The sequence below is a fragment of the Pleurodeles waltl genome, chromosome 6 (assembly GCF_031143425.1).
Source record: "Pleurodeles waltl isolate 20211129_DDA chromosome 6, aPleWal1.hap1.20221129, whole genome shotgun sequence".
Lineage (NCBI taxonomy): Eukaryota > Metazoa > Chordata > Amphibia > Caudata > Salamandridae > Pleurodeles > Pleurodeles waltl.
In genome coordinates, this window is record NC_090445.1 from 318531336 (window position 1) to 318558264 (window position 26929).

Below are 26929 nucleotides of genomic sequence, written 5' to 3' on the forward strand. Positions count from 1 at the left end.
TACCTTAGGGGTGATTTACATGTACTAAAAGGGGAGTTCTGGGCCTGGCAAGTACGTTTAGATGCCAGGTCCCTGTGGCAGAAAACGGCGCACCAAGCCCTGCGCTAGCAGGCCTGAGACAGGTTTAAAAGTCTACTTCAGTGGGTGGCGCAACTAGTAGTATTTAATTTACAGGCCCTGGGTATAGAGATACCACTGTACAAGGGACTTATAGGTAAATTAAATATGTCAATTAGGTATAAGCCAATCATACCAACTTTAGATGGGAGAGCACCTGCACTTTAGCACTGGTCAGCAGTGATGAAGTGCTCAGAGTCCTAGAGCCAATAGCGAGAGGTCAGAAAAACCAGGAGGAAGGAGGCAAAAAGACTGGGGATGACCCTGCGTAAGGCAAAAAGTCCAACACAACCCCCTACCAGCCAAAAGCCAGGGGAGAACAATCAATACCTTGATGTACTTCCCTGATTGGGGCGATAGAACAAGGACCCAGGCCCACAACAGCAGGGGCATGTTCCAGTTCTACGCCTTCCTGACTCCACTTGGATCTCTCTGTCAATGCTTCCCAGGCAGCTTAGACCAACCCACGGGGGTTCTCTAGCTGCCAATGGCCAGAACCAGGCCCCAGGCCACCTAGGAGCCTCTGATCTCTGAAACCATAACGAGTGGGGGGCGGTAGCCCCAGGTGCAAAGCAACCTGTCTCCACTCCACTTCCAATCAGTTCAGGGGCTCTACCCTGCCACTGATCCACCTACCTAGGGTCCGCACCCATAGGTTCTACAGGGGCTAGAGGCGAGGCTCTCCTCCCTCTACCCCTCCTTCTAGGATCCCGCCCTCCTCTCCTAGGAGGGGTATCACCAGAATCCACACTTGCCAGGGTGCTGGGTACAGCAGCCCTGCACAACTCTCTCGCCAGCCCAGGATCACTACCTGGCGACTGACCACCCAACCTAGGGACGACACCCTTGGGTTGCACCGGGGTCCGGGGCGGGCTTCCCCCTCCCTGAACCCCACTTCCAGAGTCCTGCATCTCCCCACCTCGGGGGAAGCCACCAGAAGTTTCACACGGGGTGAGCACACTAACCGCCCCCCCAAACCAGGTCAGAGTTTACCCCCTGAACCTGTCTATCTAGTCCAGGGACGAAACCCTTAGACTGGACCTTTGCCCAGCGAACCAGGACTTCCTTGAGAGCACACCTACCCCCTACCAGATCAGAGTTTACCCCCTGCATCTGGCAATCCAACCCAGAGTCACTACCCTGCGGTTGAACCACTGCCTGGCACACCAAGACTTCCTGGGGGGCACACCTACCCCCCAACAGGGAAACACCTTCCCCAAGGGCACCACAAGAGTCTGGCTGGCGCAGGTCTCCTGACGTCTGCCCATCTGACAGAGTCTGGATTCCCCCCAGCCCAGAAATGGTCTCACCAAGGTCATTCCTGGGGGGCTCTGCTCTCAGAGCTGACCCCTGACCCTCCAGGTTCTCCACTGGGGCCCGCAGCCCCCTCTCAACCCTATGCCTGGATTTCCGCCTCCTCCGCTGTAGAGCGAGACTACCAGACACCAGGACCGGAGGAACGCTATCACCAGCCACCCGCCCAAGTCCTAATGACAAAATGGGATCCTTCTGAACAGCTGGCCCTACGGCAAAGGCTAGTCTCACCTCCTGGCATTCACTCATGGAACCCTCCAGGACCTGGGACTGGAGCTCGGGTACCCTGGGCCTCAGCCCAACCCCATTCCCTCTCATCTGAGACTGGAGATGGGGTGCCTTACCCACCCCAATACACTGGGACCTACTGTCAACACCAGGACAGTGCGCGCTCTACGGGCATCTAGAATGCAAAAACCCAACACTCGCAAGATAAAGTAATTTATGCATTGTGATGATATGTTATTGTTTAAACTTTTGCATTGCAGAATTCCATCCAAAAGATTCATTTTTAAGGTGCTTATAAATACTGAACATTTACAATGTATTGCTGCAGACATTCAGAGTGTGTTAGGGTGTGGTCCCTTTCCAGGGCCTTCTAGAGACTTTCCCTGCAACATGCCTGGGCGTGGTTCTAGGCTGGGCCAAGACTCTATAAAAGAGAGTCAGCCCAACTTCCAGTGCTCACTATTCAGAGGTCCTGGTGCAGAGCAGCAGCTTCTTCCTGTGCTCCTGTCCCAGCGGCCTATTTGGATTTTCCAGTCTTCTGCACTCATCTCTCATTGGTGATCACTGTTTCCAGGCGGTAAGACGGTGTTTGGACATTTCCCAACACCGTAATTGAGAATCTTCATATTTTTGATTTTAATTCTTAAATGAATAACAGATTACTTGTGCGCTGCCATTTTTTGACATTTGTATGGTGGTTTGCAAATAGGGAGGACGCGCAATTTATTCCATAAAGATTTGACTTCGTTATTACATTATTGTTCATTGCGCGCTGATATTTCTTGACATTTACATGATGTTTTACGAGTTGGCAAGACGTGCAACTCGTTTCATGAGCATTTAACTTTGTTGTTCATTGCGCGCTACCTTTTCTTGACATTTACATGGTGGCATTCGAATCGGCGAAATGCGCGATTCACTTCTCGTGTGTAATTCATGCTGTTCATTGTGCGCTACCATTTTCTGGCATTTACATGGTGGCATTCGAATCGGCAACACGCGCGATTCTTTCCTTGAGTGTTTTTTCATGTTATTCATTGCGCGCTACCATTTCTTGGCTTTTGTATGGTGGCATTTGAATCGGCAAGACACGCAATTCTTTCCTCGTGTATATAAATAATGTAAGTTACTGTGCGCTACCATTCTAAGACATTTTCTTGGTAGCATTTCAAGTTGACACGTCGCGTGATTTATTCCTTGAATCTACGTTGTGTGATTTCATGGTGCACAAACCTTTATGGTGTTTAATACTCATATAAAAATCTGCAATGTGCGCAATTTACTTCCCAATGTTTTTTTCTGAGATGAACACAACAATACCAGAGTTCTAGATGTAATGCTGTGTGTTCCTGATATGTATTCCTAAAAGGAGATTCATATGGTTGTTTAGAAATTGCTCAGAGTGTTTCCTGATTCTCATGCTAAAGAAAGTACTCGAATCTGAAAGTCCTATTTAACTTTTCCTGTTTCCTCCTCAGGTATTCGGTCATCTAAAGCCTAGTCAGTTTTAGGATTATTCTAGGGTTGTTTATGTTTTTTCGGAAAAGACGAAGCTTAGAGTTGTAGCATGGTACTGATTTCATGAGATGTAATTTTGATGTTGTGTTTTAACCTTTTGCTTCCTACAGGTCTCCTTCCCAGCTGTTCCCGTCCTAATCCCCTTTTCCCCACTTGGACTCTCTTAGACTCTGTGATAAATCTAATCAGAGTATTGGAGCTGTCTTGTGGTGGAAGTGTTGGGAACGTGCACGGACCCCGAGGATCTGGTGACTCTGACAGAATAGTGAGCCCACAAATTATTATCCTCCTGGTTTGTGTATGTTCTCAGCATGGCCACACTGGACGAGCTAGTCAAGGCTATCACCCAGCTCCAGTCAGAAGTGGTATCATCAAAGGATTTGACAAATAGTCTAGCTGAGAGGGTGAGTCAGTTACAGAATAAGGTTGAGAAGAAAGAACAAAGTCCCACAGGTGTGTCTTGGCCAGGTACTTCTTCTCAGACGTCTGGAGGTAGTCCGACTAACATTTCCCTCAATGTTCCTTCAGCCATTTCTTTAGCTCCCCCAGAACGCTTCTCAGGTGATCCCTTGAAAGCGCAATCTTTTCTGGTTCAAGTGGAACTTCACTTCACCTGCAGACCACATACTTTCCCTGATGCCCAGTCTAAAGTAGCTTTCTTGTTGTCAAATCTGTCTGGAGATGCAGCTACCTGGGCTATTCCTCTTGTGCGTAAAAATAGTCCCCTGTTGTACAGCTGGAAAAATTTTGTTCGTGAATTTGAGAGAGTTTTCGATCGTAGAACTGTAACACAGTCAGCAGATCGTGAATTATTAGACTTACGCCAAGGGAATCAGGACTTAGGGGGTCATTCTGACCTCGGCGGTAAAAGGCCCTTACCGCCGGTCAGAAGTCCGCCATACTACCGCTGCGGCCGCGGTCGACCGCCACGGTCATTCTGACCACCAACTGTGAAACCGCCAAAAATCCGACATCCAAGGAAGGCCGCCACATCAGCGGGCCGCGGAAAACTGGAGATGACCAAACCTCCACCGTCACGCCAACACAAACACGCCCGTGCCATTCTGACCCACGAATCCACGCGGCGGTCTTTCAACCGCGGTATTCCATTGGCGGTACACACCGCTGCGCTCAAAATACACACACAGCTCCAAAACACTGCCACATTGGACATTTTGAAATACGCACACCTGACACACATACAAACAACGCTCCCACACATCCAATCAACTATAAAACACACACCCACATCACCCACAAACCCCCACTAGTTGGAAATCGGAGCGAAGGCGAGAGCGAGAGCGAGAGATAGCGATAGCGAGCACAGCATTAGAAAACCCACACCACATCTACGCACACATCACCACATATCACCACGCCCATCACCACAAACACCACCCCACACCTCATCCACACCACCCCATGGCACCCCAAAGACACCCAAGGTTTTCGGACCAAGAACTCCGGGTCATGGTTGAGGAAATCATGAGGGTTGAGCCCCAGCTCTTCGGCACACAGGTGCAGCACACCACCATAGCAAGGAAGGCTGAACTATGGCAAAGGATCGTAGACAGGGTCAACGCTGTGGGACAGCATCCCAGAAATCGGGAAGATATCAGAAAGCGGTGGAACGACCTACGGGGGAAGGTGCGCTCGATGATCTCCAGGCACAACATCGCTGTGCAGAAGACTAGCGGCGGACCCCCACCCACCCCACCCCAATTCACAGCATGGGAGCAAGAGGTGGTAAACATCCTGCATCCTGATGGCCTCGCTGGAGTAGGCGGAGGAATGGACTCTGGTAAGTAGAATCTCAACTACTTCACCCCCCCCCAAACACCAGCATGCCAACCCCTCCCCTCACCACCAATCTCACCCCCCAGCACATAACCTCCCTGCCAATGTCTCACCAGCACAACCCACCCTAAACAACACCAACCCCTGAATGCCAACACAAACCATAGACAGCCACCACCAAAGCATGACCATTGCACATACCCATACACCCCCCCCCAAACCCTCACAACACCTCCCACAAGGGAATCCCAGCACTGGGGGACAAGGGCACCCAAAATGCACGCCATGGCACACACAGAAACAATAACCATACTCCTTTACCCCTGCAGGGCCCGAACGACAACACACCGCCACGGAGGGTCCAGAGATGTCCATCCCACCCCCAGAACAGGCCCCCAGCGAGGACAGCAGCTCTGTCGACCTAGAACCTGACGACCAGCCCGGACCATCGGGGACCTCTGGACAGTCGGTTCCCCACACACAGGCCACAGCAGACCCAAACCCCCCTGGGAACACCAGCACAGCTCCCACCCAGCGGGCCCATGCCTCTGTCCCGCGGACGCGTCAATCAGCGGTGTGTCCGCCACTACAGGGCACCCAGGCTGACCCAACACCCCAACAACAACAGGGACCTGGGGGCAGTGGTAGTGGGCACACCGTCCAGGGGACAGAGGCCCGGGGAAACAGGGCAACTGGGAGGGCTGCTGTGCGACAGGGGGGGGAGGACAGGCCCAGGGAACCGACTCTCCAAGAGGCCCTCACCACCATCATGGGAGCGTATCATCACTCCCAGGAGACGATGGCGACGGTACTGGCCAGGTTCACCGAGATCCAGGCACAGCAGGAGGAACGGTACATGGGGTTCAGCAATGAACTCCGGGCCATCGCTACCGCAATGGGGACCATAGTCCAGGCCCTAAACCGCATTGAAACCACATTGCGGGACCATGTGGCACCGCAAAGGGCCCCTGTCACTAGCCAGGAACAGCCTACCACCTCCGCCGGCGCTAGTGGTCAGGAGGCCCCCACAGAACGACGGGCCACCAGAACCCCACCTCCTGCTGAAGAACAACCACCCCGCAAGAGGAACCTGAGATCTCAAAGGAAGACAGAGTAGGATGCCAGGACCCCCGCCAGTCTAATATCCCCCCGGATGTCATTCCACTGTCCCACAGTGTCACCCTGTCCAACCTTGAACTGCCCCTGCTCCATCCTTCCACTGCCATATGAACAATGCACCTGTGCGGCCGAGAACTGGACTCTGCCATGGACATAACTCCACCCTCACCCTTCACCGTTTAATATCATGTACCAAAATATAGCACTAAAAATAAATCACTCATTGCACATAAATCATTCTGGAGTCAGCCTGTATTATTTACAAATGTATAACACATTACTTATCAATAATGTTCTGTTATATATGTGTGGACAACATACCGATGTCAATAAGCATTAGTCCATGGGCTAACCAGGCAGAAGTCACGCAGTGGGTCATACAGCACTGAAAAGGGAAGGGAAAAGTAAACTTCAGGTTAAAAGAACTGGGGGGAAATACACAAAGTAAAGATGCAGGGGGCATTCACTAAATGGTAAATGGCGTGGGAGATTCCTACCTGTGTGCTACTGAAAATACTGTAGGATAACTCTGTCCCTGTTGTCTGGGTCGTCCTCTTCGTCTTCCTCCTCTTCACTCTCCGCAGGCTCCACAGCTGCTTCAACACCACCATCTGCACCATCCTCCTGCAGGAAGGGCACCTGACGTCGCAATGCCAGATTGTGAAGCATACAGCAGGCCACGATGATCTGGCACACCTTCTTTGGTGAGTACATCAGGGATCCCCCTGTCATATGTAGGCACCTAAACCTGGCCTTCAGGAGGCCAAAGGTCCTTTCAATGACCCTCCTAGTTCGCCCATGGGCCTCATTGTACCGTTCCTCTGCCCTGGTCCGGGGATTCCTCACTGGGGTCAATAGCCAAGGCAGGTTGGGGTAACCAGAGTCACCAATTAGCCACACACGTTGTCTCTGTAGCTGTTCCATCACATAAGGGATGCTGCTATTTCGCATCACATACGCGTCATGCACTGACCCAGGGAACTTGGCATTCACATGGGAGATGTACTGGTCAGCCAAACAGACCACCTGGACGTTCATCGAATGGTAACTTTTCCTGTTTCTGTACACCTGCTCATCGTCTTTTGGGGGTACTAAAGCCACATGGGTCCCATCAATGGCACCAATTATGTTGGGGATATGTCCAAGGGCATAAAAATCACCCTTCACAGTGGCCAAATCAACCTCCTCAGGGAATACAATGTAGCGCCGCATGTGTTTCGTCAGGGCAGACAACACTCTAGACAAGATTTTTGAAAACATAGGCTGAGACATTCCAGATGACATGGCCACTGTTGTCTGGAATGAGCCACTTGCCAAAAAATGGAGGACTGACAGAACCTGCACTAGAGGGGGAATTCCTGTGGGTTGGAGGATGGGGGACATCAGGTCTGGCTCCAGCTGGGCACACAGTTCATGTATAGTGGCTCGGTCAAGCCGGTATCGTAGTATGATGTGGCGTTCTTCCATTGTCGACAGGTCCACCAGCGGGCGGTACACGCGAGGATTCATCCTTCTCCTCGCAAGTCCCAGTGGACGGTGCCTAGGAAGGACAACATGGAGCACAGAGTCAAGCAAGTCACAGGTACGTTCACCACTGCATGCACAGTACACAATAAGGTATGGATGTCTATGTTTGGATGTGTGGCAATGCAAGGCCTAGGCCTGTGTGACGCAGTTGAAATTAAGCCATGTGGGCCCTTGAAATGGCAGCTGCCTGACCGGTGAAGTGGGACAATGGGATGTGAGGTCAATGCGCTGGCGTGGCACACCGTGGCGGTAGGCGGTCGAAGACCGCTATACGAACCCGCATTGGTTAACATTGAACCCGATGGGATTCAGGAGCCAATGACGATGTGCGCCAGCGGTCGCGGTACGCACCGCCGCGGCCGTGACCGCCATTTTCTATCTGCCTAATCACTCGATACCTGATCATCCACAGGAGAGGACCTATACTGCAAGTGCTGCTGTGACCTCGGTCTGGAAGTGACAATGGCTGCTGCGACTGGGGAAAGGGCCCCTGCCTTCACGTCTGAAGAGTTGGAGAAACTAGTGGATGGGGTCCTCCCCCAGTATGCGCTACTCTACGGTCCTCCAGACCAACAGGTGAGTACACTGAATGCACATTGAATGGGTTATGGCTGTGTGGAGTGGGGTGGATGTAAGTTGTTGGGGTGGGGAGAAAATGAGGACTGCAACGCACAACAGATGAGAGAATGGGCCACATGGCAAGGTTGGGGCGGGGGGGGCATGTACTCCAAACATGCCGAAAATTCACGTTTTCTCTTTCCCACCCTGTACATGTCTAACAGGTGAGCGCCCATCAGAAAATCGACATTTGGCGTGCCATCGCCAAGGAAGTCCGGGCCCTGGGGGTCTACACCAGACGGGGCACCCACTGCCGCAAGAGGTGGGAGGACATCCGCCGCGGAACCCGAAAGACCGCCGAGTCACTGCTGGGGATGGCCTCCCGACCTAGGAGGGGTGCCAGTCGTACCCTGACCCCCCTGATGTCCCGGATCCTGGCGGTGGCCTACCCTGATTTGGATGGGCGCTTGAGGACATCACAGCAGACACAAGGGGGTGAGTACCTGCACATTCTGCTATCCTTAAGCACAGTTGAGGCGTCTGGGTGGGGGAGGAGGGCCGTGGGTGACACTAGGCCAGGGCGCTTTCTGTAGTGTAGTCCCCTCCCTTAGACATGGCCCTGTGCCCCCGCCCCCCACCTCTGTAGGGTGCCAAGTACAGCTATCCATGGTCCTGCATCACCCATGTGCGCGTCTGTTGTCCCTAGACCTGTTGGCCTAGTCAGAAGTACTGAGTAGTGTACCCCAATTTCGCGGCTTAGTGCATGAGGCACCTGTGTCTGTCCTCTCCGCCAACGGTATTGACAAGGCATACACTCAACTTTATATTATTTCTCCCCCCACCCTTATTCTTTGTCTTCTTGTGCATCAGCATCATCAGGCGGAGGAGAATTGGCGTCGGAGCACGAGGGAGCTGCAAGTCACAATGCCCCGGTGGGCACTGGAACAGACACAGAGGGCACCAGTGATCCGGAGGGCGAGGGGAGCACCACAACGGGGACCGGTGAAGACACCAGCGACACGGATACGTCCTCGTTTGGGAGCTCCCTAGCGGGGGCGGCAACGTCCGGGCCCCCCGCCTCCACAGGTACAGCCGCCACCCAGCGCTCCAGCCCCGCCCACCCAGCAGCCCCTCAGCCTTCGCTCCGTGCCCGCTCGCCCAGGAAGGTGGGCGTCTCCTTCGCCCCAGGCACCTCAGCCCCTGCCCCAGTTACCCCTGCTGCCCTCAGTGCGGAGCTCATTGACCTCGTGAGGACGCTCATTGTTGGGCAGACTACCCTTTTGAATGCCATCCAGGGGGTGGAAAGGGAGGTGCATCGGAGCAATGCCTACCTGGAGGGCATTCATTCGGGTCAGGCTGCCCATCAACGATCGTTCACTGCTCTGGCCTCAGCACTGACGGCAGCCATTGTCCCTGTCTCCAGCCTCCCTCTTCTAACTGCCTCCACCCTTTCTCTGTCTCCTGTCCCTCAGCCTATCCCATCCACACCATCAGACCAGCCTGCACACACCTCAACACCCAAGGCCAGATCATCCAGACACAAGCTCCACAGGACACACAAGCATTCACCCCAGCAACACCCAGATGCAGACATTCCAACAGTCACTACCACCTCTGTGTCCACCTCCTCCTCGTCTCCCTCCTCCCTCCCTGTGACGTCTCCACTCACACCTGCATGCACACCACAATCAGCCAGTGCTTCCATCACCAGCACACCCTCCACTACAGTCCTCACACGTGCAGTCACCACCCCCACTGCCATCTACACGTCCCAGGTGTCCTCTCCCACTGTGTCTGTCACCCCCTCTTCCAAGACACATAAACGCAGGCAGACACCCAAACAACAGCCAACCACCTCACAACAGCCTACGCCTCAGTCACCTGCACCCAAAGACAGCACACCTGACTCTCCTACAACCACATCCTCTTCCTCCACTTCCATCACCACTACTCCTACCCTTTACCTTGGTCCTAAGAAATGTTACCTCTCTAATCTTAACCTCTTTCCCTCCCCTGACCCACCCCCTCCATCGGTTAAGAGTCCCAAGAGCACCTCAGCCACCACCAGCCCAGCTTCGAGGGTCCAAGTGGTGCATGGCTTCTGGAGTCCACCCTTTGGCGGCAGTGACACTTCACTGAGCAGCAAGGGGACATCCAGCCCACCCCCAGGCAAGAGGACACGTAAAGTGAAGGGCCGCCGTGAGAGGGCTGAGACGGCTGCCCCCAAGGAGCCAACAATGGCCACTTCACCTGCCACAACAGCCAGGGGAGGCAAGGGCCCGAGAGCCCCATCTAAGGAGCGAAAGGGCAGCAGGGCGGAGAGGTCATCCATCAGGAGCGCGGACCTGGAGGGCCCCGCAAGCCCCATCCCGCCTGCAAGGGACGACAGCAAAGGGCCCAGGACTCCGTCCCCGAAGGGGCCTGCCACTGCACATTCGGAGGGCGAGTGATCAGGGTGTCCAGCCCAGGTCTGGCTCCCTAGACTTCCTGGAAGAGGACCGCTGAAGAGGGCCCCGCCGTGCAGAAGAGCACCGCTGAACAGGGCCCCGCCGTGAAGACAGGCACCGCTGAACAGGGCCCCGCCGTGAAGACAGGCACCGCTGAACAGGGCACCGCCATGCAGAAGAGCACCGCTGAACAGGGCCCCGCCGTGAAGACAGGCACCGCTGAACAGGGCCCCGCCGTGAAGACAGGCACCGCTGAACAGGGCCCCGCCGTGAAGACAAGCACCGATGAACAAGGCCCCGCCGTGAAGACAGGCACCGCTGAACAGGGCCCCGCCGTGAAGACAGGCACCGCTGAACAGGGCCCCGCCGTGCAGAAGAGCACCGCTGAACAGGGCCCCGCCGTGAAGACAGGCACCGCTGAACAGGGCCCCGCCATGAAGACAAGCACCGCTGAACAGGGCCCCGCCGTGAAGACAGGCACCGCTGAACAGGGCCCCGCCGTGAAGACAGGCACCGCTGAACAGGGCCCCACCGTGCAGAAGAGCACCGCTGAACAGGGCCCGCCGTGAAGACAGGCACCGCTGAAGAGGGCCCCGCCGTGCAGAAGAGCACCGCTGAACAGGGCCCCGCCGTGCAGAAGAGCACCGCTGAACAGGGCCCATCCTGTCAAGCACCGCTCCGCTGGGCCCTTCCTGTCAAGCACCGCTCCGCTGGGCCCCGCCGTCTCAAGCACCGCTCCGCTGGGCCCCTCCTGTCAAGCACCGCTCCGCTGGGCCCTTCCTGTCAAGCACCGCTCCGCTGGGCCCCGCCGTCTCAAGCACCGCTCCGCTGGGCCCCGCCGTCTCAAGCACCGCTCCGCTGGGCCCTTCCTGTCAAGCACCGCTCCGCTGGGCCCCGCCGTCTCAAGCACCGCTCCGCTGGGCCCCGCCGTCTCAAGCACCGCTCCGCTGGGCCCGCCGTCTCAAGCACCGCTCCGCTGGGCCCCTCCTGTCAAGCACCGCTCCGCTGGGCCCTTCCTGTCAAGCACCGCTCCGCTGGGCCCCGCCGTCTCAAGCACCGCTCCGCTGGGCCCTTCCTGTCAAGCACCGCTCCGCTGGGCCCCGCCGTCTCAAGCACCGCTCCGCTGGGCCCCTCCTGTCAAGCACCGCTCCGCTGGGCCCTTCCTGTCAAGCACCGCTCCGCTGGGCCCCGCCGTCTCAAGCACCGCTCCGCTGGGCCCCGCCGTCTCATGCACCTCTCCGCTGGGCCCCTCCTGTCAAGCACCGCTCCGCTGGGCCCTTCCTGTCAAGCACCGCTCCGCTGGGCCCCGCCGTCTCAAGCACCGCTCCGCTGGGCCCTTCCTGTCAAGCACCGCTCCGCTGGGCCCCTCCTGTCAAGCACCGCTCCGCTGGGCCCTTCCTGTCAAGCACCGCTCCGCTGGGCCCCTCCTGTCAAGCACCGCTCCGCTGGGCCCCGCCGTCTCAAGCACCGCTCCGCTGGGCCCCGCCGTCTCAAGCACCGCTCCGCTGGGCCCCTCCTGTCAAGCACCGCTCCGCTGGGCCCTTCCTGTCAAGCACCGCTCCGCTGGGCCCCGCCGTCTCAAGCACCGCTCCGCTGGGCCCTTCCTGTCAAGCACCGCTCCGCTGGGCCCCGCCGTCTCAAGCACCGCTCCGCTGGGCCCCTCCTGTCAAGCACCGCTCCGCTGGGCCCTTCCTGTCAAGCACCGCTCCGCTGGGCCCAGCCGTCTCAAGCACCGCTCCGCTGGGCCCCGCCGTCTCATGCACCGCTCCGCTGGGCCCCTCCTGTCAAGCACCGCTCCGCTGGGCCCTTCCTGTCAAGCACTGCTCCGCTGGGCCCCGCCGTCTCAAGCACCGCTCCGCTGGGCCCTTCCTGTCAAGCACCGCTCCGCTGGGCCCCTCCTGTCAAGCACCGCTCCGCTGGGCCCTTCCTGTCAAGCACCGCTCCGCTGGGCCCCGCCGTCTCAAGCACCGCTCCGCTGGGCCCTTCCTGTCAAGCACTCCCCAGGACATGGCAGTGGGCATGGTGGCCCCTTCGTGGGTCTGGCGTTGTGGACTCATGTGGCTGAGGTGCCCCCCCTTTCCCTTCCCCCTGAGGTGCCTGTAGTTTTGTCATCAGATGCCCCTGCAGTGTTCTCTCCAAAGGACTCAGGTCTCGTGTGTGGGCTTTGCCCTTGTGTTGCTACACTTTGGCCCACGGACAAATCGTTACTACGTAAAATGTGCAGGACTGATTTCTGCAGTTGTCCACTGCTGTGTATATTTACTTTTTAAATGTAAATATTCTGGCTAGTTGACCAATACTTATCGGAGGCTATTTTGGACATAAATATTTATTGACAATTTTGAAATGTCATTGCATTTTTTACGGGGTTTGGTTCGTGTCACTGTGACTTGTTGCTCTGCATTGGTGTGTACATATTGGGGGGGGGTTGCATATGTGTGTGCCCGTAACCTTTCGTCCTCCCCCCTCCCGTGTGTCGTAGGTGCTGTACTCACCGTTGACGTCTGCGCCGGAGTTCATACTCGTGGTAGATGAGCAGGTAGATGAGAGCAGGTATGATGTTCAATTCGGGTTCCATGCTGTCCTCCGTACTCGTGGAGTGCGTAGAGGTGAGCGTTTTCACATTCGTAGTCTGTTTCCGCCGTGTTTTTATCGGCGGGGCTCCTGCACAGGAAAAGGTGGCGGATTGGTGGGTCATGATAGTGTGGGCGGTACATTGTCTGCCGCCTGGCTGTTGGCGGTGACCGCCGCGCTGTTTGTCGGTCCCGCCGTGGCGGTCGGAGTGTTAATGTGGCGGGCTGTGTTGGCGGTTCCCGCCAGGGTCAGAATTCCATTTTTTGGGCCGCCGGCCTGTTGGCGGTTTGGCCGCCGCTTTATCACCGACCGCCAGGGTTAGAATCACCCCCTTAGTGTCATATTTAGCCAACTTTAATCGGCTGGTCGCTGAGACATCCTGGCCTGAAGAAAAACAAGCGGCCTTGTTTTACAGGGGACTCAAAGAGGAGCTAAAAGACATCTTAGCGCAAATCGACCCACAACCTGCAAACTGTCAAGATTTAATAAACCTTGTCTTGAGGCTTGATCATCGTTTAAATGAACGAAAAGGAACGCGTAAAAAGACTGAAAAAACATTCTTGACATGCTCATGATAACAAAGACTCAAGAACTCCGAGAGAAAGAACGCCGGAACCGATGGAAATTGGAACCATCAGGAGACCTTTGACCAAAGACGAAAAGGACCTACGCAGAAAAAATGGGCAATGTCTCTATTGTGGGCGGAAAGGTCATTTCGCTAAAGATTGGCCAATCAAAACAAAGAGCAAGCGAGGCCCAGTTCAGAAAGTTGCAACCAATGCATCAGTCGAGTTGGAAAATCTAAAGCACCCAAGTTGCAGAGAAGGGTTGCTCTTGGGTGTCACCGTGGATCCTTCACAATCCAAACATCTAAAATTGGGAATAAGAGTTCAGGTCAAGAAAAAGACCTATTTCAAGAAGGCTCTAGTCGACTCTGGGGCTACCGGAAACTTTGTTGACGCTCAATTGGTTCGTGCATGGGGGATCTCATGTATTGAAAAGAAGACTCCAGAAACCATCCAGGCAGTTGATGGAAAACTCTTGACTAGAGGTCCGATAACTCTTCAGACTGTCCCCTTGACAATAATTTGTGAAGGTAAAAATCAAAGAAAGAAACATAAAGAGGAACTCATCCTTGACGTGATCCATGCTCCCCTGTATGGGATCATCCTTGGCTTGCCATGGTTAACTCATCACAATCCAGAGATCAGTTGGGCTGAACGAAAGATCGTGTTCTCATCAGTGCTATGTAAAGAACATTGTCTCCAAAGGACTCAAGAATCGGAAGTTCGCCATTCTCACATAGCTACCGCCGCAGAGAAAGAAGTTCAGTTGCCCAAACAGTATTCGTCTTATGAAGATGTATTTGATGAGAAGGAAGCAGAGAACTTACCTCCTCATAGATCCTATGACTGTCAAATTGATCTAGTCCCAGGGGGAATACTTCCCAACTGTCGTGTGTATGCCCTGTCAGAACATGAAAATCAACATTTACGAAAATACTTGGATAAATTCTTAGAGAATGGTTTAATCCGCCCCTCTAAGTCTCCCACAGCTTCTCCTTTGTTTTTTGTTCCAAAAGCGAACGGAGAGCTTCGAACTTGTATCGACTATAGGGGCTTGAATAAAATCACCATCAAGAACAAATATCCTTTGCCTCTAATTCCGGTCTTACTGGAACAAGTAAAGAAAGCAAAAATCTACACGAAGCTTGATCTTCGAGGTGCTTACCATTTGGTCAGAATGAGAGAGGGTGACGAATGGAAAATGGCATTCAAAACAAGATATGGCCTTTTTGAATACACTGTCATGCCTTTTGGTCTGTGCAATGCTCCAGCAGCATTTCAATTTTTCTTAAATGACGTTCTTAGAGAGTACCTCAATACCTTTGCCATAGTTTACATTGATGACATTTGGATCTACTCAGACAATGAGAATGAACATGTTCAACATGTCAAGAAAATTTTGGCAGCCCTTCGAAAACACCATTTATATTGCAAGCTAACCAAGTGTGAGTTTCATGTTACCACAGTTGAGTTTTTAGGGGTTATCCTTACCCCTCAAGGTATGGTGATGGCAGAAAGGAAAGTAAAAGCCGTATCTGAATGGCCCATCCCAAAGACTGTTCGTGATGTACAATGCTTCCTGGGCTTTGCAAATTTTTACCGGAGGTTCATCAATCATTTCTCCCAGACAGTGGCTCCAATTACTAAGTTATTAAGAAAGAAAGAAAAATGTGTATGGTCCCCAGAAGCAGACCAAGCCTTTTCAACTTTGAAAGAAGCTTTCTCCACTGCCCCAGTCTTGACTCATCCAGATGCGGATTGACCTTTCATAGTGGAAGCTGATGCTTCAGATGTGGCGATAGGAGCAGTCTTGGCACAACGAAACAAAGACACTGGTCAGCTTCATCCTGTAGCTTACATGTCTCGGAAGTTGAACGAAGACGAACAGAAGTATGTCATTGCTGAAAAAGAGCTTCTGGTGATTTGTGACGCCTTTAAAGAATGGAGACATCATTTGTTGGGAGCTAAATATACTGTCACAGTATATACTGATCATCGCAATCTTCAATTCATGAGTTCTGCCAGACTTTTGACTCCTCAGCAATTACGCTGGATGCTGTTTTTTGCCGAGTTTGATTTTGTGGTAACCTTCCGGCCTGGTAAAGATAATCGCAAAGCTGATGCCTTGTCCCGCCAAGAGTCTACCACATTGCCTGCAGTTCAAACCTCCAGAGCTATCAATGCTCCTGACAAGGTCCTATGTATCATAAAAACAGAAGATTTCTTTGAAGACATCCGCAATTCATTCACTGTTGAAAAATGTCAGGCGTGGGCCCAAGCAGACCCGAAAAGATCAATCAAGCAAGGATGACCCTTTTACGATGCTCGTTTGTTCGTGCCCTCTACCAAACTTCGCAAGATAGTGTTTCACTGATTGCATGTTATACCTACAGCAGGTCACCCTGGTACTCCTAAAACTCTTGAATTAATCCAACGCTATTTTTGGTGGCCTACCTTAACAAAGGATGTAAAAACAATGGTAAACAACTGCGAAGTCTGTGCTCGCACTAAAACAAGTAATTCAAAACCGAAAGGGTTGTTACACCCACTCCCAAGTCGTCCGTGGGAACACATCTCTTTAGACTTTATTACAGGTCTGCCAGTGGTTCAACAGCATTCAGTAATTCTGGTGGTAGTAGATAGTCTCACGAAATATGGACATTTCATTGCCTGTAAGAAATTACCCACCTCTAGTGAACTGGCAACTATCTTACTGAATAGAGTGGTTCGTTATCATGGCCTGCCAAAAGTGATCCTCTGCGATCGGGGATCGCAATTTGCCTCCAACTTCTGGAAGACATGGTGTAAAACACTCCAAGTGACATCTACCTTATCTACTAGCCACCATCCTCAAACAGATGGTCAAACGGAGAGACTAAATCAGACTTTGAAGCAATACCTACGTGCTTACGCTGAAAAAGCACTTAATTCATGGACATCAATGTTCTGGTTAGCTGAGTTAGCCTACAACAACTCCTTCCACACTTCTACTGGCGTTACACCCTTCTTTGGTTTGTTTGGCTATCATCCTGAAATCTTGCCCATCACAATTCCTCAAGAAAGCTCTCTCCCTCCAGCTGTATCAGAAATCATTCAACATTTGCATCAAACTCAGAAATCGATTCAACAACATTTAGAAAAAGCCAAACAAAAATACAAAAAGCATTATGACAAGAAACATTGTGAGGGACCGCAGTATCAACCTGGTGACAAAGTGTGGCTTTCCACAAAACATATAGACTTTAAGACGAAGCACATGTTCAACCCCAAATTTATAGGTCCTTACACTGTCCTTCAGCAAATCAATCCTGTGACCTATAAACTACAATTGGCAAAATCATTACGGATTCATCCAGTGTTCCATACTTCCCTCTTAAAAAAGGCAGTCCAAAAGGTCCGCCCTCATCCAGCTCCTGTTCTAGTACGGGGGAAGAAGAATATGAAGTCAAGAAAGTGTTGGACTCTAAACTGAGAGGGCGTAACCTATGGTACTTACTCATGGAAAGGTTATGGCCCTGAAAGTAATTCATGGGTTTCCGCATCTGATGTTCATGCTCCAGTACTTGTGAGACGCTTTCATCGTCTCAATCCAGATAAACCAGGCCCTAGAGCGCGCCTGGGAGAGGGGAGTACTGTCAACACCAGGACAGTGCGCGCTCTACGGGCATCTAGAATGCAAAAACCCAACACTCGCAAGATAAAGTAATTTATGCATTGTGATGATATGTTATTGTTTAAACTTTTGCATTGCAGAATTCCATCCAAAAGATTCATTTTTAAGGTGCTTATAAATAATGAACATTTCCAATGTATTGCTGCAGACATTCAGAGTGTGTTAGGGTGTGGTGCCTTTCCAGGGCCTTCTAGAGACTTTCCCTGCAACATGCCTGGGCGTGGTTCTAGGCTGGGCCAAGACTCTATAAAAGAGAGTCAGCTCAACTTCCAGTGCTCACTATTCAGAGGTCCTGGTGCAGAGCAGCAGCTTCTTCCTGAGCTCCTGTCCCAGCGGCCTATTTGGATTTTCCAGTCTTCTGCACTCATCTCTCATTGGTGATCACTGTTTCCAGGCGGTAAGATGGTGTTTGGACATTTCCCAACACCGTAATTGAGAATCTTCATATTTTTGATTTTAATTCTTAAATGAATAACAGATTACTTGTGCGCTGCCATTTTTTGACATTTGTATGGTGGTTTGCAAATAGGGAGGACGCGCAATTTATTCCATAAAGATTTGACTTCGTTATTACATTATTGTTCATTGCGCGCTGATATTTCTTGACATTTACATGATGTTTTATGAGTTGGCAAGACGTGCAACTCGTTTCATGAGCATTTAACTTTGTTGTTCATTGCGCGCTACCTTTTCTTGACATTTGCATGGTGGCATTCGAATCGGCGAAACGCACGATTCACTTCTCGTGTGTAATTCATGCTGTTCATTGTGCGCTACCATTTTCTGGCATTTACATGGTGGCATTCGAATCGGCAACACGCGCGATTCTTTCCTTGAGTGTTTTTTCATGTTATTCATTGTGCGCTACCATTTCTTGGCTTTTGTATGGTGGCATTTGAATCGGCAAGACGTGCAATTCTTTCCTCGTGTATAAATAATGTAAGTTACTGTGCGCTACCATTCTAAGACATTTTCTTGGTAGCATTTCAAGTTGACACGTCGCGTGATTTATTCCTTGAATCTACGTTGTGTGATTTCATGGTGCACAAACCTTTATGGTGTTTAATACTCATATAAAAATCTGCAATGTTCGCAATTTACTTCCCAATGTTTTTTTCTGAGATGAACACAACAATACCAGAGTTCTAGATGTAATGCTGTGTGTTCCTGATATGTATTCCTAAAAGGAGATTCATATGGTTGTTTAGAAATTGCTCAGAGTGTTTCCTGATTCTCATGCTAAAGAAAGTACTCGAATCTGAAAGTCCTATTTAACTTTTCCTGTTTCCTCCTCAGGTATTCGGTCATCTAAAGCCTAGTCAGTTTTAGGATTATTCTAGGGTTGTTCATGTTTTTTCGGAAAAGACGAAGCTTAGAGTTGTAGCATGGTACTGATTTCATGAGATGTAATTTTGATGTTGTGTTTTAACCTTTTGCTTCCTACAGGTCTCCTTCCCAGCTGTTCCCGTCCTAATCCCCTTTTCCCCACTTGAACTCTCTTAGACTCTGTGATAAATCTAATCAGAGTATTGGAGCTGTCTTGTGGTGGAAGTGTTGGGAACGTGCACGGACCCCGAGGATCTGGTGACTCTGACACCTACCTGGGACACAAGCTTTTCCCACCACACCTGGTTGGGAAACACCTAGACCACTCTCATTAGGAACACCCCCTAATGCCACACCAGACCCTCTGGTACGCAACCAGAAGTCTGCCTCCTTTGCAAGCTCCCTGGGGTCAGAGACCTCACACACTGACAAGTGTTGGCGTAACTCTGAAAAACAACAACGAAGCAGGTACTCTCTGACAATCAGATTAAACAGCCCTTCAAAATTGTTTACTGTGCTACCCTTCACCCATCCACCTAGTGCAATGCAGCAATCCTCCACAAACTCCTCCCAAGACTGGTAGGACAGTTTCTTACCACCCCTAAACCTTTTTCTGTATTCCTCAGGGGAAAAACCATACTTCACAATCAGTGCATTCTTTACCCTCCCTGTCACTCTCTTCTAGAGTCAGTAGGGCACCCCTCCCCTCCTCAGGAATAAAGCTCCCTAGGCCAGTTCCCCAATCCTTCTCAGGGATCCTGCGCTCTACCAGAGCCCTCTCATATTCCTTTAACCACTGACGTATGTCACCCCCCTCTTGGAACCTAGGTACCAGATCTATGGGTAAGTGAGGAACATCTTTGCTACAGCACTCTACATTGCTGCTACCACTGGACTCCACCTGCAGTGCTGGTGAGTCCAGAACCTTCAGACTGCGCTCTAGAGCGAGTCTTTCTCTGGCAAAGGCCCTCTCTGCCATCCTCTCCTGTACTAAGGCCTTCTCTACCTCAGCCCTTCTCTCCTCAACAGCTAGGCGCAATAACTGTAACTTCAGGTCCATCTCTTCCCGCCTATCTTTTAGCTCATCAGGCGTCAAGGAATGAGAGGTAGCCCTGCTTCTTACACTGGACCCAGCAAGGGACTCCCTATCACTGGGGCCTTCCCTGTCAACTGGCGTCCCCAACCGTTCATTCTCACCCTCCTGATCAGTCTCTCTACCACTCTCTAGGGATGAGGTCTGGAAGCCCTCCCATTGGGAACCCTCGCTACACTCAGGATCCTCTGGGTACCCCCTTAGCACACTCCCTCCCTGGGTATATGTCACAAACCTTTCAAAGAAATTCTGAGATTTCCTGAGGTCCCCTTCTACAGGCAGCCCTCTCTCTCTACAGAACCCCTCTAATTCCTCCTGCGTGTAAAACGGCAGGTCCTCTAAATCAAAGGTAAGCCCCATCTTGAAAAGGTACAAATAACTCAAATGTGACAACCACAATACCCAAGCGAGAGAACTGAAAACAGGAAAAATGACCAAAGAGAGAAAGTGAAGAGAAGCCAAACATGTGATGGTCTAAACGCAATCCTTGTAGTGAAATAATGAGTCACAATGGTATTGTGCAAGCGCAAGTCCTATCCTCACCGCTGACGACCAATGTTAGAAATGGGGTTTCTGGTTGGCTAGGGTATGCACCTCAGCCAGGCAGAACTTACCCACTCTAGTCAGGGCAAGGGAGTTACACGTCCAAGATAACCCCTGCTAACCCCCTTGGTAGCTTGGCACGAGCAGTCAGGCTTAACCCGGAGGCAATGTGTAAAGCGTTTGCACAACACACACAACACATGTGACGCAATATCCCCACCACAAAGGAAACACAACACCAGATTATATGAAAATATACTGTATTGTACACAACGCAATTATCAGACCAAACATCACATATTAGTACTATCCTGCTACCTTAGCAGTTGTCAGAACGTTACACATTAGTTACTCTGCAGACTAGCAGTAGTCACACATAACACACAGGTTACTCAGTATTCTGCAACATAAGCAGTAGTCAGGAAACACGTTATCACATTAGAACACTTGTCATAAGAATTTCATAAAACACCCATAGTAGGAACATTAGAAAACATATGGCAAGTTAGAAAAACATATTAGCAAGCATGTCCATAAAAGGAACATTTGCATACACATGTGTAAAAACATCAAACGCAGGTAAGTAATATATGAATCAAACAAAAGTCTGTAGTAAGAACTTAGGTTCTATATACTGGTCCTTTAGCAGTACCTGGCTTGATGAAGGCACCTCCAGTGCCTAGAGGATGAACAATGGGGCCCCCGGCGCTCCTATGCACAAAACGGGGTCCTCCCTTATACTCTGGGGTCAGAGGTGGGCGACATGCACCTCCTCTCTTTTATAGACAGGCCCCTCCGGGGACCGTGATTACTGGGGCCCCCCAGGGCCTCAACCGGCCATCCCGAGGGGGGCCAAAGCCAGCAAAAACAACTTAGGGCAGGAGGGGGGCACCACGCACCCCCTCTGGTTTAATGACAGGCCCCTCCCGGGACCTGCGATCTCTGGGGGGCCCCCGGGCCTCCACTGGCCCTTCCACCAAGGGGGGGGGGCACAATAATGCCCGTTTTACCTAACAGCAGAAAAGGAGCGTCCTGCTCCTAACGCAGAGGCCAGGGGGAAGAGGGCACTCCCCGCGCCTTTCCCTGGTCCTGCCGTGAAGCCACAAGAAGATCAGACCCCTCCTGGGGCCCGAGCAGACACTCGCCTGCACCCGATGCGGTGCGCGAGTGTTCTTCCAGCTTCCCGGGCCTCTGCGGTGATCTTATTTAAAGGGGCACAATGCAGCAAGGAGCCTACGAGCTCCCAAGGCTCCATAAGCGCGCTGCAATCAGCGCTATGGCAGCCGCAACCACGGAGAAGCACCCCTCGTGAAGAAATGGATGCAGGGGTCAGGGGCCACAGCACTCTGCCCCTGGGGAGCAGAATCTTAAGACAAGGTCCTCAGGTGGAGGGCCCAGCTACAGGCCAGCACAAGGGAAAGGCAGCAAGTGGCAAGTCCTTCACAGTGACCAGGCAGGTCACAGGTCAGCACAGCAGCAGCAGTCCATGGCGGTTTCTGGTGAGTCCTTTCAGCCTTTGGTGTCCAGTTCCAAGATGATTCCAAGAGTCTCCAAATTGTGAGGAAAATTCCCCTGTAATTATAGTCATTTCTTACAGTGTTTTACAATGGTAGGGAGAGGAGGTTCCAGCCAGTTACAACTGGTTCTGGGAGTGCCCCCTCTCTCCTTTCAGCACAGGCTCCAAACATCAGTGGGGGGTTAACGACCCTATTGTGTGAGGCCAGGGCACAGCCTTTACAAATGCAGGTGTGCCCCGCCTCTCCCTTCTCTCAGCCCAGGAAGACTATTCAGTATGCAGATGCACCTCTGTGACACCTCCACCCTCCCTGTGTACAGGGTGTCTGAAAAGTATGCACAAAGCCCCAACTGTCACTCTGCCCAGACGTGGATTGGAGTCAAGTTGCAAAACACCAGAGTCATAAGTACAGATAAATGCGCACTTTCTAGAAGTGGCATTTCTGTGATAGTAATAAAAAATACACCCACACCAGTAAGCAGTATTTATTATCACCATCACAACCATACCAAACACGCCTACGCTACCCCTCATAAATCATACAATACCCTTTACACATAAGGCACGGCATTTCTAATGCAATCCTATGAGAAGGCAGCACTCACAGCAGTGAGACACCAAGTTAGGCTGTTTGTCACTACTAGGACAGGCCATGCAATATGGCACATGTCCTGCCTTTCTACATACATGGCACCATACCCATAGGGCGTACCTTAGGGGTGACTTACATGTAGTAAAAGGGGAGTTCTGGGCCTGGCAAGTAAGTTTAGATGCCAGGTCCCTGTGGCAGAAAACTGTGCACACAGGCCCTGCGCTAGCAGGCCTGAGACAGGTTTAAAAGTCTACTTCAGTGGGTGGCGCAAGCAGCGCTGCAGGCCCACTAGTAGTATTTAATTTACAGGCCCTGGGTATAGAGATACCACTGTACAAGGGACTTATAGAAAAATTAAATATGCCAATTAGGTAGAAGCCAAACATACCAACTTTAGATGGGAGAGCACCTGCACTTTAGCACTGGTCAGCAGTGATGAAGTGCTCAGAGTCCTAGAGCCAACAGCGAGAGGTCAGAAAAACCAGGAGGAAGGAGGCAAAAAGACTGGGGATGACCCTGCGTAAGGCAAAAAGTCCAACATATATTACTCTAGTATACAGCATATTTTGAACTGAGCCGTCCCCAGGAGTTTATTTATAACAGGGCACGATTGCTTATCAATGCGAACTCTCCCGCAACACTAAATACCAGTATATTCAGCACAATATTCTACATTGGGCATATCTCACTCTGATGTGCTTACACAGGATGTATGGCACTACATGGAACTGCCCTAAAAGTGGAACCCACAACGCTGACATGGTTCGTAAGTTCTGGAATTGCACAGTGGTGGCTACTATGTGGCAGGACATTACAGACACATTCACAGATATCATGGGACAGTCGGGGCAGCATTCCATGGAAAGTGGCATTTTTGGACTTTTCAAACGCAAAAAATCAGGGAGCATCACTAATTGCTTTCTACACTTGGCTTTGCTACTAGTTGGGAGAGCTATCGGGATGCGGTTGAAGGCCAGCAGTCTTCCAGGACTGCAGTATTGATGCACAGCCACTCTCAAATGAGGCAAGGCCGAATCTGTGGCCCTCTGGTGAGAAGAAGCCTACGGCCTTTGCAGGGTCCTCATTGCACTCTACTAAATGAATTGCAAACACTCACAGAAGAGTCCCAGTCTGAATAACCCCTTAGGCAACTGGCCAATTACTATGTTCATTTGCTGTTCCGTATGTATCCTCAGTCTACCTCAGCTACACATTTTTGGGTACACGTGATTTGTCAAAACTCAATGTATGCATGTCGTTCATCTCCATACTGTTCACTGTGGACTGGTGGTTCGCCCCTGGCGCCGACGCACACACTCACTATTTAAGTAGTTCATCCTAGTTGCGACTGTTAAGCAACTGGCAGTTGATGTTGTTCTTTTTTTACCTGTACAACGTTAGAACCAATGGCCCCTGTTGTGCAATATTTACTGTCATAGTATGTGCAGACCCTCTTCAGGGACAGCTGATATGTTCTTTTCATTTGGATATGGCTGCATATGTGGTGTCTTTGTACGGCTACATGTAAATCAATCAAGACTGAGTAAGAAAAGGCCCCAATTGAGTGCTCTGAAGTAGAGGGTTTCTCTTCGATGCGAGTTTCTATCACTGAATCAAAAAGTTGCTCAGAACACATGGTCCTTCAATCCTTGGCCTCTCTGCAGGGTGCAGAACAACGGCTATGCATCCCAGTTACAGTGGTGATTCTGTACAAATGTGTCTGCAGGAGGTACACTGGTGTCAAAATACTGACAGCGCGAAAGTAAAAGAGTGTGCAGTGCTCACAGCTGAGTGGATGCGGTGCGGGTTTGTGAGGTGATGAAGTAGATACGAAGAAGTGCTTTCAGTAGAGAGTGAAAAGCGGGCGCGGAAGAGGAAAGAGATGAGGTATAAGACGTGCAGATGGAGTAGAGGTGAAGAGAGAAAGCGTCAACCTGTTTAACATACAGTGAACATTGAGGGAACAACTGAGTCACTCTGAAGAAGAGCACCAGCCCTTTCCACAGGCTTCAGTAATTTTAAGTCACAGTCTCAATTCCATAATTTAAACATTTACAATATTATTTGTAGCAAATTCATTGATGTTACTCGTTTATCTTAACATCTAATACCCACTGGCAAAGACAATAGTCCTGGCTGGTTTAGGTATATTTCAGTTGTTGTGTTATATACCTGGATGCGAGAACAGCAAGCTCGAAGAGGCACAAAAAATACTGGTAGGGTCACACTGAATGGGAATCACAGAAAATTCATTTACTTGTTTAAATCATGCCCTTAATTACATAGGCCACGACGCCAAATTTCGCATCCCACTTAAAACTTTGCTACTGGAAACATGGGCCCGTTTAAACTGCTTGTATTATGGCCAACGGTTCTAACAGGTCCTTTGCTAAGCTATAGTGAGGCAGCACGTTGCTGCCAAGGCGCTGTGTGACACTTTCAAACTTTCAGTGTAATTATGAGTGACATTTTAACAACTATGAGTGACACTTTCTCGGAAGCGAAATCAAGCGATGAAGACGAGGGAACCATTGAAAATATCATACTATATCAAGAATCCTATACCTCCACTGTACACCACCGCCACCTTGTGGCCTTTGATAAACACTATTCAGAGTTTACCTAGCAAAGGGAGAACCTGGAACAAGAAGGTTTTACTGCACTGATGGGCATGATTCTTTTGAGTGACAATCTCAGGCATTGCGGTAATGCCGGAAAATGACCGGATATGCTTTATTCTAATGCAAGATGCGTGACACTTTGCCGGGCTGGCAGCGGCTGTTTGAATAAATGGTTAGCTGAGTACAGGTGTCGTAGCAAACAATCCAGTCACAGTGGTGTGGGTTCAGCTCCAAACACTTATATGTGAGTCCACCGGATGTCTTCTAGAAGCTTGTAAAAAGTATGTCTGTCACGTTCTGTATTTGTAAGATGTGGCCAATGGCCAGGTAAGTTTTCTGGGAGGGTACGGTAGAATGTTGCAATAGAAACTGCTATCCCTCTGTTGTTGCTTGCAAGTTCCGCAGATTGCTTTTCAACTCCCCCTTTAATAGCTAATTTGACTAAGCATATTTTACCTGTGAGGTCGGGGCCATTACTGCTGAAATAGTGTCAGTGGGCGACGGTTGATGATTGTAGTTTATTGTTTTTCAGGATGCAGTAAACAGAAAAAAACCTCAACAAAAAGAAGAGTAGAATCTTGAACTAAAACTAGACAACAGAAAAGCGAATTGAATTGAAGAACCAGTGCCCAAGAGGCTAAGAAGCATCTCTTGAAAAAACACTTAAGACATGCATTTTTACAAAGTCACAAATACTAAAGGCTTTGTGCATCCGAACACTCGATGGGCTCGTGACCTCGGCTGCCCCATAACAAGAAGCTATGCTGCATTACTGCTTTTTGTGAACCTGCTTGCTAAGCAGGGTTTCGCGGGCAGGTGTGATGAACGAAAACAGTAAATGTTAAATCAACATCACTTGTGACACAAGGTAAGTTCAACTATTTATTCAGTCCAGGATGGTGCGGCGCCGTCTCGCACATACAAGTCGCTTCTCCCCAACCTCAACCGTTTTGGATCCATCACCCAGAACATTCCATTCGACATATTGACATATTACCGTTCAAAATGACAGACTTTTAAGATTAATTAAAGGGCAACACCACACTTCCCCCTCCTTTAACAATTAAGATCAACATATATATTGAGAGAACAAACAATAAAACAACTGTACATTGAATACAAAAATAATAAACGAGTATTAATTGGTTAAAAAACATAATTCTCCAAATAGGTTGGACGTTTGATATTGCACTCGGATTTGCTTCTCAAAGTGACTGCACTGTAAGAATCCTCCTTATTCCTGCTTCCATCATCCACACCTTCTTTACTCCTTTTATTTCTTACTTTCTTCTCATTTTTACACCTTGCAATTCTACTTAAGTGCTAAACCTTTCCATCACTTAATTTCAAAGAGTTAAGAAATACATCCAAAACTTCTAAAGGGTTAGAAAATATACTTTAATCTATTCCAATCTTCCCCGCTTTTATAACTCACACATACTCACTTTTTCTTAACGAAACATACGTCGGCCCTGAATTTTCATCAGACGCCTCTTATATACTCCCTGTGCACGTTCAGTATTTTCCCTAAGAATTTCAGCTGACCATATGACTTGCTTAGATTCATTCATTCAACTCTAAGTATCCTTCAAGAAGGGGACGGGCTAAATCCAGTGTGGGGAGGGGTAGTACAATACATACAAACCATTTTTGTTCATTTCCACTTCTCATTTCCTTTTTTTACCTTTTGCAAAACGCCTTTAAACATCCTGTAAGATCTTTCAGTTTCTCCATTACCTTTGGGATGATAAACCAACGTGCACTTGTGTTCAACACCATTATTTTATTTATTTATTTATT

The 26929-nt window shown here is 50.4% G+C and overlaps 1 long non-coding RNA gene across 1 annotated transcript in view; it reads left to right on the forward strand.

The window, feature by feature from the left end:
• LOC138301921 (uncharacterized) overlaps positions 1–26929 on the forward strand; it is a 114928-nt gene that overhangs the window by 82996 nt on the left and 5003 nt on the right. The window contains exon 2 of the long non-coding RNA XR_011205165.1: positions 25662–25997. This is a non-coding gene — a long non-coding RNA (uncharacterized lncRNA). The remainder of the gene's footprint in view (positions 1–25661; positions 25998–26929) is intronic.